This window comes from Alnus glutinosa, chromosome 4, assembly GCF_958979055.1.
Source record: "Alnus glutinosa chromosome 4, dhAlnGlut1.1, whole genome shotgun sequence".
In the NCBI taxonomy this organism is placed as follows: domain Eukaryota; kingdom Viridiplantae; phylum Streptophyta; class Magnoliopsida; order Fagales; family Betulaceae; genus Alnus; species Alnus glutinosa.
This window is the reverse complement of record NC_084889.1, coordinates 25545563-25561860: the sequence shown is the minus strand read 5'-3', so window position 1 is coordinate 25561860 and position 16298 is coordinate 25545563. Positions and strand designations below refer to the sequence as shown.

Genomic DNA, 16298 nt, shown 5'->3' with positions numbered 1-16298 from the left:
TGAGATTGTGGGGGAAAGAAGTATATCCTGGTAATGGTAGATGACTACTCAAAATTCACTTGGGTAATGTTGTTTAGAGAAAAGCCTGAAGCATTTAATCAAGCCAAGGTGCTTTTCAAGGAGCTGTAGAGTGAGAATGGATATTTCATCAAAAGGATCCATAGTGATCATGGGAAGGAATTTGAAAATGCTAGCTTTGAAGATTTCTATGAATAGTATGGGATCATGCAAAAAGTCTCGGCACCCATCACTCCACAACAAAATGGAGTGGTTGAGAGAAAGAACATAGTGATTCACGAAATGGCTCTTGCAATGATCCACATCAAGAATCTTGCCACTTACCTTTGGGGAGAATCAATCAATATAGCTTGCCACATTATCAATAGAGTCTATCTGAGACCGGGAATTGAGAAGACCTCATATGAATTGTGGAATAGAAGAAGCCAATTGCCACATACTTACATGTTTTTAGAAGTAAGTTTTACATTCTACAATACAAGGAGAAGAGTCAAGCTAAATTTGACAATAAAAGTGATGAAGGAATATTCCTTGGTTATTCCTCATCTAGCCGAGCATATCGGGTCTAGAATAAGAGGGTTGAGATTGTGATGAAGTCCATCAGTGTGGTGATTGATGATAAGTCCTAAGAAGCAGGCAGTGAGGGGATGCAAACTGTTAATGACACTATTCATAACATGGGTAGAAATTCAGAAAAATGAAGAGCAATCAACTCCTAAGTCAAGATTGATCAATCACCTTGAGGAAAACTTGCTATGAGATTTGGATGAAGGAAAGAGGCTGAGATATAGGGTAGTCAACCAAGTGTCCTATATGTGCTACATGTCTCAGAGTGAGCCTAAAAAGTTGGAGAATGTTGCAACCTGGTTTCAAGCATAACAATTGTTTTTGAAACTAAGTCATCGCAATAACATGACGGTACCTTATATGAGTCCTAATACACAATACACATATATCTCCTAATATCTCATGAACATGGCTCAAATATCAAAGTTCCATAATCTAGCAGCAGAAACATAATAACACGATAAAGTTGACATAACACATAGAACTAACATAAACATCTGTGTATTTAAAGCTTCACATTGTATCATTTACATACAAAAAGATTGGCTACACAAAAGTGTTATATATGACACAATTCCATATACATATCATGAAGTTTACGAATATAAAAAAATATGTACAAAGGGTATACTGTTGTACTAGCCTAATACAAATCGTATCTCGCATCCATGGCCTCAGTCACAGTAAACCTAGTAAAAGGATACCAAATGCTCTCGATACCTGCATCATCAACATGGTCTATGAGATTGTGTGGTTACCACAATAACATAGGCGGATATGTTCCCACAATCTCAGTAAGTATAAAAATCTCTAACTTTACACAATGAGCCTACTTTTTATTTGCTACTATGAGTTTACAATAATACCTACCTCAAGTTTAACATTTAACAAGCAAATCGTTGATGATAATTGAAAATTTAAATGACTTCTAATTTGCTCTGTGTGTGTACACAATGTGTAACAAAATATTGTAAATGTAGAATTTAAAGGACACAAATATTTTGTTAACGAACTGGAAACTCAATGAAGAGAAAATCCACTATCAGAAGACAAAGCTAGTACATAGACGGTAACACTCACACAATACTATGAAACGTAACCCAACGTGAACGCCTCTCCAAGATAGACTTCAATAATGAGCATAGCAATAGTTCACAACAGCAACGACTTGAGAGCTAGTAGATCTTCACAATTTCTCCCTAAAATATACTCTCTAAGTTATGAAGAATTTAATACCGAATTCCGTAAATTGTACATGCCTAGAAGCCTCTATTTATAGGCTAAGAAGACCTAAATCGAGTCTGTCTCTAATTTCTCTAGGCGGCGTCCAGACGAAAGCTGAGGCCGTCCGGACGCACAACTGTGCAACCGGCTTCCAATAACGTGCTTCACGCAATACCATATCAGGGCCACATTCGGACGGTTGCACTTTTGCTACGCATAATTTTCATAATAAGGACTGGTGTTCGGACGGTGTTACCCTGACGTTCGGACAGTTGCAATTTTCAAGGATAGCGTCCAGACGGTGTTGCCTTGTTGTCCGAACAAATGCAGTTGTCTTCCCATATCTGTGTCTGAGAAGGAAATCCGATTTCTTGTCGAACACTGATGAGCTTTCGGACGGATGCAACCTTGAACAACTCAAACTTTTTGACACTGATGGGCGTCCAGACACATGACTAGGCCTTCCGGACGGAAGCTTGGGATCCGACTTCTTTGACTTGGAATCTGGACAAAATCTTCTTTGAACCTCTTGAAGCACATTTTTGAAACGAAGACTCTGAAATAAACAGCATCCCTAATAAAATGGCAACATTACATAAAAGTGAATTTGTCAAACAGAATGCAGCCAATCACATACTAACAAATTCCCCATTTGGCCATTCTGGGACAAAAATCACTTGATCAGTTTAAAAATACATTCCTGGTCAAAAAAAAAAAATTACTCCCCCTTTTTATCTCAAAAGGACAAAGGATAAAAAAGAGAGTATAGAAAAACTAGCTAAAAATTACTCCCCCTTAATGTCTCAGCAGGACAAGGGTAAATAGAGTAAATAAAATTTAGAGTTGTAAAATTTATAAACAATAAAACAGGAACAACAATAAATATTGTCTCAAAACAACAAAACACGCACACACAATAATAATATTAAAAATAAATCAACAAGCAATCCTCATCATTAAGGGATGGATGATCCTCGTCATCACGGGACAGATGAAGGTGCTTGAGACACTCCTAGATGTCAAGCTGGCACTGCTCTAATCGGAGGTTGATATAGTAAACCTCCTGCTGCATAAAACTCATACCTCCCTGAAGAGACTCTGGAGCAGCTAGAATCTGAGCAAAACTTGCATCATACTGTGGAGGTGGAGGAGTAGTCTGAGAAGAGGATGCTCCAGTAGGCAGCTCAACATGAACAAGAGGTGGCTGAGGAGCTTCATCTTGACCTTCATGCCTTAGCTAGGGCAATTGACTTCATCAGGGTTTGGCTGCCAAGGGGATCCTGTATTTTCATCTTGGGCTCTCCAGAGATGTCTATCCCAGATTGAAGGATAATTTTAGTAACTAGGCATGCAAAAGGAAGCCCTGTAGTATGCTCATCTCTAGACTCTATCATAATGTTGAGGATGTGCTTGCACAGGCAAAACGGCAACCTCATGACAATAGCATATAAAAACTGAGCCCTCTTCAGAATCAGCTCACTCCTACGAACAGTAGGCCATAGATTGTGCTGAACAATCTTCGCGAGCAAGTGGTGCGGGGGAGAAAAGGCACCAATTCTGATGTTCGTATGTGCTCGCTCCTCTCCCTATGGAACAGCATGAAAGAACTCCTTTATCTGCTCCAAAGTAGGAGGCTCCACAATCTCAGTGAAGGGATTGGCTAAAATATGAAGCACCGGTACACCAAGAATCTTGCTGATGATGACTTGTGGATCAATCTGAAATACATGCCCTTCTATAGTGGATTGAAGGACAATGCCACTGTCTTCATCCTGGACAACCTCGAGATGCCCCTAGAATTCTCTCACCAGCCTAGGGAGCACAATGCAAGCACAATTGTAGACGTAGCCCCAGTAATAAGTCTTAATAATGTCATCAATAAAATCCAGAGGTGCTACTAAGACATCAGTTCGAACCACATTCCTCTCTGAAATAGCTTACTGATTCGCAATTTTAGCCCTGGAGGCAGTAATGCCTTCCTCTGTCCTCTGTCGAACTCTGTGCTAAGAACTGCCAGCAGACATGATTCTACAAAGAATAACCAAAAATATTGCCAAAAATAATTCCAAAGAAATTTGATTAGTCCCTAAAAATTTTGGCATTATAACGGCAGTAAAATAGAATTTCCAAAAACATATATAATGTTAAACCAACCCCAGCAACTGATAATAAAGACATTTTCATGCATTATTTATCTTAACAAATATATTCCACCAAAAAAAAAATGCGAATATTCTAACAGTTAGATAAAAACTGAAAAGAACAAAAAGAAATAACAAAGTACCTAGAATGAAGGAAAATGCACAAAAGGACAAAATAGGCTGAGAACTCAAGAGAGGACATGAGAAAATTGTACCAAAACCTCAAAAACCCAAGAGAAAAATAGTAGAAATGAGAGGCATGTGCGGCGTAGGGAGAAAAGAACGTGAACTTAAACCTGTAGGTTACAGTCCAGATGCATAACTTACCCTTCCGGACATCAACTGCTAGATCAACACTCGACAGAACCATGCGTATCCGGACGTGTAACTTTACCATCCGGATGACTAAGCCACACGCGTCCGGACCCAAGAGGAGGACTGTTCGGACGCTTCACACAGAAAATCTGAAGCTGAAGGAAAATTTGTAAAAAAGTATTTTTCCCTAAAAATAGCTTCAAAACACGCTTGTATAAACAACTGATAAAGTAGTCAAATAGCATTTTAAGAATATGCAAAGATATAACTGAGAGTTAAGTTTCAATAAGCACAAATTTCCCTACAATGCGTGTGTGTGAAAGTTTTCTCAATAAGGTATAAAGTTTGCTGATATGACTTAAAGCAATTGAATTTTATAAACAAGAGAGAAAATCAATGATAGATCAGTCAAAAGTCAAACCTTATTTTGCTAGAGCCTAGCCACCCTCATCTGATACACTCCTCCTAAGCTGCATCACTTTTCTTTTACTTAGTCCTTTAGTGAGCATCTATTTCTGCAATGATTTGGTCACTGACTGTTTCATTAGGGACAAGTTGAAGAACAGATTTATAGCATAATAAGCAGTGGATCTTTTTATTTATCAATATTTATTGATTTTGAATGCTTTTTATCACTTGGCGCTGCAACCTAGAAAGAATGTTAGAATTTATAGGTTCTAGGTTCAACTAGCGAGTTGGTCAATTTGACTATCTTATAAAAAAAATCTCTCTTATAAGAACCTTCAAAATCAAAAAGTCAGAGAAAAAAAAAATGTACCTTAAGGGAGCTTTAAATAGTGCACAAAAATCATCGCATGAGAAAAGTAACTATCTAGCACTAAGATGCACAGGAAGACTTAGCAAATATCAGGTATAAACTCTCAATCATATATAAGCATAGGCAATCAATGCATAATGAATTGAGATATCAGGTAAAAACACCTGCAATATTTGAAAAGCTTTTAAAAGAAAAAAAAAATTATGCATCTTCTCCCCCAATTTTTTTTTTTTTTTAATGAAAATAAAACAAGAAAAACATGCTTAGAAGGTAAAGAAATAAAACTAAACCTAGCATGTGTGGCAAGATCAAACCTGTCCTCAAGCAGAAAGGGTCAAAATTACCAATACAGAAAAGCAGCTGTCCGACGTGCTTTTTCTGTTATCCCCAAATAGTACCTAGGGAATTTTTCAAGAACAACAAGAGAAATAGGGGGAAAAATAATATTGGTTCCTAGATTGCAAAGTAAGCAGAAATATGTCAGAAAAATAATGCAATGCAATCAAACCTGATGCTCTAGGATTAGGAACCAAGTGCTAGGCATGTGTACCCTCACCATCTAGGTGTGTCCATTCCCTCTCAAGGGGTGAACAACTTCATCCTTTTTGACACATGCTTGCGTTCCTGGTGGTGGTTGTTGACAGGCCTTCATTTGGTGATCCATCCACTATATCATACTCTGCATCCATATAGGCAGCTTCCTATAGAATTGATCATCCTCAAGCTTCTACGGCTTATTCATGTAGTGCCTTGATTTGTTTTTCTTAGGTTTGCCATTCTAATTTCCAGGAACAAATTGATGTTGATGTCATTGATGCTGAGGAGCCTGATGTTGTGGGGCCTGATGCCGTGGAGCCTTATACTAGGGAACCTGATGCCGGGCCAGGGGTCTAGTGCCGAATGTAGCTTGTCATAGCAACTCTTTCTTGACCTTTGATCTTTGAGCTTTGAGAAGGGAGCACTGAGGTCAGATGTGACCACTTAACCCACAGTGATGGCATATAGGAGGCCTTCTAATGATAGAAGGCTTCTGAGTAGCCATAGCACTATCTGGAACATCCCCTCCAATCACTTTCTCTCTTTTATCCAGGCCGACAAAAGGAGGCTCGGGAACTATGGGCTTGACAAATATAGTCCTAGAATTAGAGGGGATATCATAGGAAGAAGCTACATATCTGAGTTCGGTCTTGTTTGTTGGGCTCTTTTGAATTGACATCATATGGGTTAGCTTCTCATCAGTGACCCTCTCCAACTGTAGCTGTGTCTCCAGTAGCTTTTCCTCTAGATCCTGTATCTTGAACAGCAAAAAACTCTTCTCAGTCTGTAAACTATTTAGCTCATGGATGTGTTGCTTGTGAGTCTCCCTCAATTTTATGAACTCTATGTTGTGCAAATTTTAATACTCGCAAGTGCATGAATCGTTTGCAATATAGCGTTTTGCAAGTGCGAGATCGATCCCACAGGGAATTGTGTTGCGAAAATTAATCTATTCAAACTAATCCTATTTTAACCTAGTTCCAAATTTAGGGTTTTTAACAAAAGAAATGAAAATAAAGATGTCTAGGGTTTTGGAATCCACTCACCAAATCACAACAACCTAATCTCATGCTCATCACACATATTTCGAATTCTTTCAAACCAATCTTAGGTATGTTCTACTTTTGCTTCAAAAATAGTTTAAATCATTCAATGAATCCATTCTTCCACAAATCACAAAAGATATCTAGTTTCAACTAAATCATCAAATGTATCCATAGAATGAAACACAATGAATATCCAACATACATGAAAACCCAAGCCATCAATTTAATGAAACTATATCAAATCATCACTTATATCCGGAAATCACAAGAGATATCCAAAAATAATCTCAAAAACCGAAATAGAACAATGAGAAATCAAAACCATGAAATCAAATAGCATACACAAGCATGGAAACTTGGTTTCTCTTCAATGGTGAGTTTTCATCCTCAACCTAAGACGAAAGTTTAGTTATACATCACTAAAGAAAACGTAAATGAACAAGAAGAATCAATAAAAACATAAATAAACTTACAAAGGAAGGTGGTTCTAGGTGAAAATCGCCCAAGAACCCTAAGCTAGGTCAAAATCGGCCCTTTGGGGCGCCCAGACGGTCTCTGCCGCGGCTCCTCTTTTTGAGAAAATGAGAAAAAGACGTATTTATAGAGTTAGCTAGGGTTTCTATCCCGCAAAAATTTGATCGATCGATTTTAAAATCGATCGATCTACTTAATATTCGATCGATCTACTTTTTCAGCACTTCCGAAAATCCAGCTTTTCTATGTATTTTTGCCTTGAAAATTGTCATTTTTCTCTTATTGCCCTGCAAAATGCAAAAACACTAAAACTAACCAAAACATCAGAAAGGAACAAAGCTAAAGGGTTAACTAATGTACATTAAGGGGTCCAAATATACACTTTTTGGCACTCATCAAATACCCTCAAACTTACTTTTTGATAGTCCCTTAGCAAAACAAAATGAAAAACAATATCAAAGCATGAAACATAAGTCCTCTTTCGTGGGAGAAACGATTGCATTTAGCATATGCAACAAGTCTTTTAAACCCCTAGGACTCCCTAGTGGACGAGTAAAGTCTCGTGAGGGTTTGCCAGAAATGATACCCACAAACATTGAAACATTGTGTTGTTAATAAGAAAGAATTTTTTACACAAACCATGGTTCATACGTCATTGGCATGCTTAAAAAGACAAACCCCATCATAAACATTAACAGGGGATCCAACATCAAATCACTCATTAATGGACAATAAAGACATCACATGTTCTTCAAAAGTGTTAAGTGAAATTAACATGCAATCATGAGGTTTCATTTTAATCTCAAGATAAGTACCTCAAAAATCGTTGGACTCCCTATCAAATGAAACAACCAAGGTAAGATATGCAAATTATTTTATTTTATATATATATATTGTTTTTTTTTTGTGTAGGCTGTGCAATGCTCGGCTCCCTTAAGCTTTCTAATTGACCCATGTAACGAGTGTTGGGCCAGTGGCTCCCAAACCAAATGGTCTTAGGGCACTAGATGTAGAAACATCCCTAAGGGCTTAATTACTCAAGTCAAAAAGGCTACGAAGCCAAACTAGCCATACAATTAACCAAATTGAAATTCTCACATTTTGACGCGAACACTCAATGCTTAGTGAGGCAAGAGGCCCGGTTACTCAGTGAAAAACTCAAAATGATCTCTTTTTTTTTTTTTCTTTTTTTTTTATATATAAATATCTTGCAACCAAGGTTATTTATCAATAAGTTATCCAACAATTCTCAAAATACACAATTAAGCACAAATTCATACCCCACAGATTACATGCTAATGTGCTCGTGATAATTCAACTCAAACAAGTGAAGTCTCTCTAACCCAAAAATAAGTCAAAAGACTCATATTCCTAATGACATGATATGTTCAAAACTTTAAGCAAGCCAGTGAAATGCAAACCACAGCAATTTCATGTATTTTTGCTTTGAAAATTGTCATTTTTCTCTTATTGCCCTGCAAAACGCAAAAACACTAAAACTAACCAAAACATCAGAAAGTAACAAAGTTAAAGGTTTAACTAATGTAAATTAAGGGGTCCAAATATACACTTTTTGGCACTCATCACTCTACATAGAGGACTGTATAAGCCTCTTTGAGTTCTTTCCCTTCTTTACCACTGTGCTCAGAGTAGTAGGATTGAGAATGCTCCTGGTCTTCATGTGGAGCCACAAAGGCTAGAAATTGATCTTAAGCAAGAGTTTCTTCTTCTTCGGACTCATTACTGAGAGTCGCAGTCTAGTCCTTTGATAAGTGCTGAATGTTACACATTCAAGCGCCTTAATTTACATATGTTAAGCTCTTAGTTTAATTTGTTATAGTTTGATGTTTTGTATTGTTTTTATGATTTCTTGTGTTTTAAAGGTTTTGGAAAAATATCCATCAAATTTCAAGATTATAATGAAGTTAGCAAACTAACTTTTGGAAAGATTCAACTCCAAATCAATTTTGAATTTAAGAAAAGAGAAGTAGGCAAAAATCCGTTATTTTTGAAAAGAATCCAGAATGAGCATGTCTCTATATTTTATTCATAACTTTTATTTCATGTATTGGATTTCAATGATATTGGTGGCGTTGGAAAGCTAAGACAAAATAAAAGAAATATGTCAGAAATAGGTATTATCTAATTCGGATGCTTACCATGCCAAAATTGCCGCACAATAAAGGATCACAAATCTGTACGAATTTGAAATCCTTTTCCTACTTGGATTGAAATTTCAGGAAATGAAAAGACTTGTACTTATTCTATTTGGACTAGGAGACCTATTTACAATTTTTCTAGGATTCCTAGGGCTTCTAGAGCTTCTCTAATCCCTATAAATAGGCCTCTTACCTTTGAAGAGAAAAGACACAAGCTTGGGAAGAAAAATTAGAGGCTACTTCAAGTAGAATTTTGGTTTTTCTTTCTTCCTTTATTTATTTTCTGTATGTATATAATTTTTGTCTATATTAGTTCTAACTAATAATTTAGTTAGGGCTCAATTGAAGCCTTAATTATGTCTCGTTAAGGTTTTCAACTGGCTCCTTTGCTACAATTCATATATTGATGCTTAACTTGATTATTTCCTATTTTCTTGAATTTCTCTCATGTTTATGCTTGATCATCATATGCATGTGGTATGGATTTGTTATTCATGTCAATTTGGATGACCGAGTCCTGGGCATAATAAAGTAACAAAAGAACCCCATCATAGGTTCTTGGAATAATCAACATAAAGACAGCTGGAATAGATACTATGTTCCAACCTGAGTGTGTTTACTGATTTCTATAGATTTATGCTTTCTTGAATAACAACTTAGTAGATACCATGCTAAATCCTTCAAGGAAGAAAAGAGTTAGAGTAGATACCATGCCTAACTTGTGGCTTAGGGAAATCAATGGCTTTAGGAGTAGATACCATGCCCTTGTGGCCGTTAAACATTAAGTATTAAGTTATGATCGTAGCATTGGCATTGTGAATCTTAATTAAGTATGATTAGCGGTGGATATCGAAGCCTTACCTTATCTCCTATTATATTTCTTTAATATTTTTGTTTCTTCTCTTATTAGATCTTATTAATATTTTTATTTCTTTTCACTCATCTTAATTATTTAGAAAAACTTTTTAAGTATAATTTTCCAATCCTCGTGGGAATGATCTCGTATTTGCTTACTATACTATCGTTTTGATCTTGTGCACTTACGAGTAAAACGTACAAATATTTATCTATTTATTTAGGTAGTGGGACGACCCTTTTTTTTAAAAAAAGTACAAACGGATCTTCATAGTGGCATGACTACATGTCGCTCAGCCAACATATGGCACATGCCCCATAACATGCACCTGATAATCAGAGTTACATCTAACATCGGAATATAATACTCAATGTGCAGCGGAACACATATCATAAGCGGAAATACATCTAATACATAACAGTTAATTACAACAAGAGCCATTTACGAGTCTATCTATTTAAGGCTTATAAAACACATTACACTAACTACATACTAAAATACAGATTCAACAAATACCACGTAGGATACGAGCCATAAATAAAAAACCCAAAATACGGACTACCCATAAGTCTGTGACTTATGGCTGTCGCAATATGCTCCAATATAGCATCCCATATGCTAGGTGGACGAGTCAATATCTATATCCGCAGAACCTGCAACCAAAGCATCAATGTCTACATGGTTGCGGGGGTTGCTGCATCCGTATAGGTGAAAGAATGAGTTCACCGTCTCAGTATAAAACATACCGAGACCTCAATGATATTAAACTTATTGAGTTTTCGCAAAGAACCAACTTTCCTTTCTAGTCTCCCGTATACTATATCAACTACCAATTTTATAAACTTTTGTTTGAAAAACCCCCATAACTGATGCAGTAAATACCAACTAATAGAAAACATTTAAAGCATACTATGTGTAACGCCCCGCCTTTTGCAAAAAGACGTAAATGAAAATTTTGATTTTCACATGACATTACGACATCATCAGAGTTATAAATCGGCAACGGAACATATTTTATCTTCTTTAAAAAGATACATCAGAGTTTATTGAAAGACAAATGTAATTAAAATATTACATTCCAAACTGATACAAAGAAATCACTGTAATCATTAGCTACATTAATAAACAGTTCTTAACTCTTCAATGCTAACAAAATCCAATCCTTGAGCTTTATACTCTTTCATGCCTGCATAATGGGCTATTCTGCCCATATATAAATATATGGGTCAGTCAACTGCTTTCAACAATGATAAGATTACTAATTTAATTAAGTAAATGCAACACAATGTAATAATATAAAGTAATGATAGTTTTATATGCACATAAAGTAATGACAGTTTTATATGCACAGTCTTATTTATTTAAATAACCATTTTCTCCTTGCATTCATCAAATGGAGATGTAACTCCAGTATATAAAATCTAGGAGACGTAACTCCTATCTAATTAGTATTAGGAGATAAAACTCATATTTAATGAGTATTAGAAGACAAAACTCTGGCTAACGTGTTATAGGAGATATCACTCCCGTTTAGCGAATGATAGGAAACATCATTCCCGTTTAGTGAGTTCTAAGGAGACGTTACTCCTCTAATAATTTGTTATCTTTTTGGCACAGGCAGACGTCACTCCCTGGTCCGTTGGGAGACGTCACTCCCAACTCTTTTATAAATAAATTCATTAATTAAAATAACAAAATATGCAAACTCCACATGCGCAAACAATTAAATAAAGCCGAAATCACAACATTATGGAAAGCCACACATATCATTCTGAGTGAGTAAGGAATACTCACAGTTATTCTCCGCAGTCTCTTAGCTCTATAATAAATCCATCCACACAATAATATGTATATCAATTATGTATCAAACAAATCATTGCTTATAGACCCTCATCTCTTTATATTTATTATTATCCATCACTTCATTTTTATGTTTGAGACAATCACTTATAACAATCTTAAAACCTTGGTTCATGATTTGATGACGAGGCTATATGACCAATACCACCAAATATGAACTTAAAAGATTAAAAAATATCATAAGGACAATAAGAGTAAATACGATCAACTCATGAAAGTCATGGGGACAATGAAATATAAAAGGAAATATAAATACGATCAACTCATAAAAGTCATGAGGACAATGAAATATAAATACGATCCACTCATGAAAGTCATGAGGACATTGAAATATAAAAGTAGTTTATATTACTTTTACTTTAATTCTTTTATCTCTTAAGCTTATTGGGTCTTTAAACAACTCATAAAACAAGTAATGAAATCAAAACCTAAACCATTAATGAAACTAATGATTGGAAGCTTACCAAAATACTTCCTAGTATACACTTCAAGCCTTGAACCACACAAAACTACACAAATCTCACAATTTTCTCTCTTGGTCGTAGGTGTGTGAGTGAGTGAAGCTTAATGGATATTGCATCTTTCCACCTTATTTATAAGAGAATGAATGGTTAGGATCAAGTAGACACATTTTGATCTAATGGATGGGAGTTGATGCATCTTAGCCTTATCTCCAAGGTACATAGGTTTCATCATTACTAAGGTAGTGCATTTGCATTATGATTAAAGAAATGGAATTTAAGCCAACTCTCTCTCTCTCACACACATGGTGGCTGGCCACTAGGAGAATTTAATACAAAAATACAGATCTGGAGGAAGTTAGGGCCAACTAGTGTTGAGCTTTTAACTCATTTCTGCTAAAAATTCGACAGTTGGATTAATAAGCCATCGGTTTTAGCCAAAAAGTCAACTGTTACCAAATTGAGTTCTGACTTCACAGAATTCAAGTATAAACTTTATATATACTATATTGAGTAATTATAAGCCATAAAAACACATTTATCAAGCATAAATTTAGAAGTCAAAGTTCAACCAAAAGTGCAACTTGGCACTTAAATAGTCAACTATAAATCCTAAAAGTCAACTGGTGGACTTTTCACCAAATTTTACCATGTGATAGATATTTCTATTGTGAGCACAACAGTTTTTGAATCGACTAAAACGAAGTTCGTTTGACCCTGTTTCGATCATTCCAAAGTTTAAGGTTTGTTTATTGAATTGAAACTATAAACGTTTTTTAATCAATGAATATTTATTTTCATAAATATTCATATTTATTATTTTGCCTTATTAATAGATTTTAAATCTAACATAAGACATTAAATCTTTGTCTTAAAATCTAGGGCGCTACACTATGGAGCTGCGAACATATATAGAAGTTATAGTCATCCCACCTTGGAAGCCTCTATATATAAGGTCATCTACAATATATTATTTTTGATCGGTGGCTCAATCATACATGCACGCGAGTAATCTCAAGCATACAAGTACGTCTAAGCAAGAAAACATGGCATTTAGTTTAGCTGTACTAAGACATCCACATTCCCCGAATTAGGCAACACTAAGCCTACTCCTATCAAGCTTATTGCCTTTGAACGCCAGTGTGATCATGCGAGTAGGAGAGTGAGACTTTACTATACAATCACATCTCAGCTGAAGAACAAAGACAACTTGAGACAGTCTTACATAGACATTAGCATCCCATAACACCATGCCTAATCCCGTACACTTATTGCCATTGCTGGACAACTCGCGCGGTATTACATAGACAATGGTATCTTTAACTCTAGGCAATGCAATCATCTTCGCACTATCAAACTTAATGCATTTAAAATCATGCAATTAATATGTTTAGCAAAACTACAGTATATATCACGAAAATAGCACACACAAATACAACATGATACAAGTATGCATATGTAATGTTCCCAAAGCCCTTGGCTCAAGAAACTGAGTCCTTGACTCAAGTAGCCATGTCCCAGACACAAATAGCCGAGTCCTAGACTCAAATAGCCGTGTCCCAGACACAAATAGCCGAGTCCTAGACTCAAATAGCCGTGTCCCAGACACAAATAGCCGAGTCCTAGACTCAAGTATTCGAGTCCCCAAGATTGTGTAACCATGCACCAATGCAATATGCTCCCAAAATAGTTTATGATAACACTCCCAAATCCACAAAACCAATATCTCACACACCAAATACAATACTTAAAATTCCCAACCGCAGCACACAGTCTCACAGTTCATTCCACACTCCACATACAATATACAATTCTCCAAAATATCATTGATAAGTTCAACATACTCAAAAATACTCAAAGCATCCAAAACAGATATATTCAACATACAGTTGGTTCAGATTTATAAAACATCATATATATTTTGCAATTCTACTATATAATAAAAAGTAGTTTCTCAGTAAGTAGAATATCACCTTGACTACGCGGATATTAAGCACTAGGTCTCCTAGACATCATCTTGCAATGCGTCATTGAGAAAATACACATTGCACATTATTTCACATTTCTAACATTAGACAGACATTTAGCTCTTAAATTGCTCAAGAGCTTACCCTTCGAAAACCCATAGAATTTTTAGGGTTCCAAGCATCTACCTATAAATTCTAGACACTAACTAAACTCAAATAATACTAACCCAACGTATTTACTTAGGGATAAACATTAAAATTACTATTTAACTATTTACTCATAATATTAATTACTAACCCGCAATTAAATTCCCTAACCCATAAATTATTTCCACTAACACTTTCTCAATATTATTAACCCTAAAATTATATTCATTAACCTAGTCACATAAAATACTACCACATTTAAAATAACATTAACCCAAAAATGTTCATTATTCTTTTACAACAATTACTAACTTATTAACATAATTTAACATTCTAGGTTTTAATCACTTAAAAACTCCAAATTAATTTAACCCAACAAATTAGGGTTTCTAAACTTAACCCACAATTTACAAAAACACTACTCTAACCACAATATTATTAACCTAATAGCATTTACTAAGGATTAATCACTTAAAAACACCATCAAAATCAAATTTTCAAAAGTTAGGATTTGAGGAAACTCACCAAAAATTTACCAAACCAAAACCCATGGTTTGGGCAGTCTCAAACAAGTTCCAAGTAACCCATTACCTAAAGAAAATACTAGATTAAATTCATATTTCAAGATTTTAACCCAAAATCTCAAGAACATGAGTTTAGTGTTTTACCTCAAAACAATCTGTAAGAACATAGATCCTCACGCGTAGATCACGTTTCCAAAGTCGAATTTGAGTTTGAACGATTAGATCTTTGTGGATCATGATTTCTTTCTATGGAAAAATGAGAACCCTTTCCCTCTTTTCTTTTTTTCTTCTCTTGGTTCCGACAGAAAAAGAGCCACTGCCTCTTATTTAATTAGTGAAGGGCTAACTGGCCCTTCAATTTTCTTTTCTTTCTTTTTTATTTCTTTTTTTTAGAATATTATTATTATTATTTTAATGGCCATTTGGCCATTGCTTTTCTTAATGGCCGTATGGCCTTTTGATTTAAAGGCCATCAGGCCTCTTTTCTATATATATATATATATATATATATATATATATATATATATATATATATATATATATATATATTATTTTATAATTTCTTTTTTTTTCTGTTTTTCTTTGGACTTTAAAAATATTCTCTTGTATTTTTAATAACACTGAATTAACTTTAATCACTTATTTACTCAAATTTTAAAATTTAATTATAAAATAATGTCCAGGACATTACGGGTAGATATTTGCACAACAAGTTTTTACCCTTTACCCTACCCTGCTTGAGATTCCTACAGTCAGCCCGTATATGCCCATAGCCTGAGCATTCAAAACATCTAGAGCCTCTTGGGTTTGTCTTCTCAACTTCTTTAGGCTCAGATTCTCTGGGGGCCTTCTTCAGTCTTTCGAAGAATTTCTTCTTGAGTTTATCATTCTTCATTAATCTCCCAAAAGTTTTGGCCATCATTGCCATAGCATCTTCTTCATTATTAAAGTCTTATTCAAATGAGACTCTGGCCTTTTTCTTGGATGCCTGGAGGGCAATAGTGTTTACCTTCTTGACTGAAGGCAGGGAAAGCTCATATGTTTGAAGAGATCCCACCAACTCTTCAATCTTCATCTCTTCTAGATCCTTGCTTTCTTCAATGGTAGTCACTTTAATTCTGAAACGTTCAGGCAAAGATCTTAGAATTTTTCGGATGAGCTTTACATTCGAGATGGTCTTCCCGAGACTCACCATTGAGTTTCTCAGGCCGCTCATCTTAGTGT

At 35.4% G+C, this 16298-nt stretch overlaps 1 long non-coding RNA gene across 1 annotated transcript; it reads right to left on the bottom strand.

Annotated features, from left to right (window-relative positions):
• Positions 1–11118: 11118 nt before the first annotated feature.
• LOC133865438 (uncharacterized) lies at positions 11119–15388 on the bottom strand. The gene is made up of 3 exons (XR_009899730.1): positions 15219–15388; positions 15076–15141; positions 11119–11318 (listed from the first exon to the last, which is right to left on the bottom strand). It is a non-coding gene; the product is annotated as an uncharacterized LOC133865438 (long non-coding RNA).
• Between the last annotated feature and the right edge of the window lie 910 nt (positions 15389–16298).